The sequence below is a fragment of the Podarcis gaigeae genome (genome assembly GCF_964106915.1).
Source record: "Podarcis gaigeae genome assembly, chromosome: 7".
In the NCBI taxonomy this organism is placed as follows: domain Eukaryota; kingdom Metazoa; phylum Chordata; class Lepidosauria; order Squamata; family Lacertidae; genus Podarcis; species Podarcis gaigeae.
In genome coordinates this window covers 65,038,055-65,039,275 of record NC_139683.1, presented here as the reverse complement: position 1 = coordinate 65,039,275, position 1,221 = coordinate 65,038,055, and positions in this window count along the sequence as shown.

Below are 1,221 nucleotides of genomic sequence, written 5' to 3'. Positions count from 1 at the left end.
CTATGTTGTTCCTTCTCATTTTTAAGCTAAAGTAAGGGTTCCCTTTATTTAATCTTACTCATCTGGTTTGAATTCATTTGCTTGGAAAAGAGTGGATTTGCATGTTCCATTTTAACATGCTTCCCCATGCCCAAATACAAAACCAGAGAATGTCTCTGTTTTAAATGCAACTGCAAGTAATCAGACTGAAAAATATTTCATTATTTTATACTTGATAAAAATGTGGTTGAATAACTTCAAATATAGCATCACTTTTTTTTACACCAGGAGTGGTGGAGCTTGTGGCTTTTTATATTTTGGACTTCAGCTGCCTGAAATCCAAAATGAGCTCCTACCAGCACGCTCAATGGTCGGGAACAATGGGAAGTTGTAATCCAACAACCGTGGGAGAGCTACAGGTTTCCCTGGCTGTAGGTTGCAGTATGTATACTTGTACTAATGAAAGTATTAGCAACCTCTCAGGTCGCATGGGGGTAGTGGGTAGATGACAGGAGACTGGTTTTAGTCTAGCCTCTCTGAATCTGGCTTGCTTGGTCCAGGAAATTATTTTTGTACGAAAGAGCTTTCAATCACTATAAGTGGTACAACTGAGGGACAAGTTTACATCTCGCCGGCCACTGAAGAAATGAACCTATGCCTTTTTCATCATAGTGGGACATGGGAGCCTAAAATGAGATCCCACCGCCACTCCTTATATCAAGGACATTGGGAGTCTGTGCTCAGCAGAAAGTTCCATGTAAGGAGCACATCATATACTCCACTCATTTCAATTACGGTAATGAAACATGCCCCAGGAAATCTTCAGGTAGATTAGATTTTAATAGCTTTCATTTTGAAGCTTTTTTTTTTTAAGCACTGTTCTGTAATTCAAAGCAATTGATAAAGGGTGCCAAGGGTCTTTTTGTGGCCTTCAGTACTGAGCAACTTTGATTTCTCCAAAATGTACTTTCAGTAATGCAAACTGACCATCAGAAGATGTTTGTTGCTCAACACTGGTATAGCTCTGCACTTAAGTGCCATATATAATATAGCTCTTATAAATCAAGACTATAAGCCTCATCCATCCTGCATTCTAAACTGAGCCCTTGGTACTGAGACCCTTGTTTGGTAGACAGCATAGGCTATTGCATGAAAGGATTTCCACAGCCAAATATTTGAGCAATCATGTCATGGTGGTCGATGGAAGTGCCTGCCATGTGTGGTTTGCACCAGAAATCAACC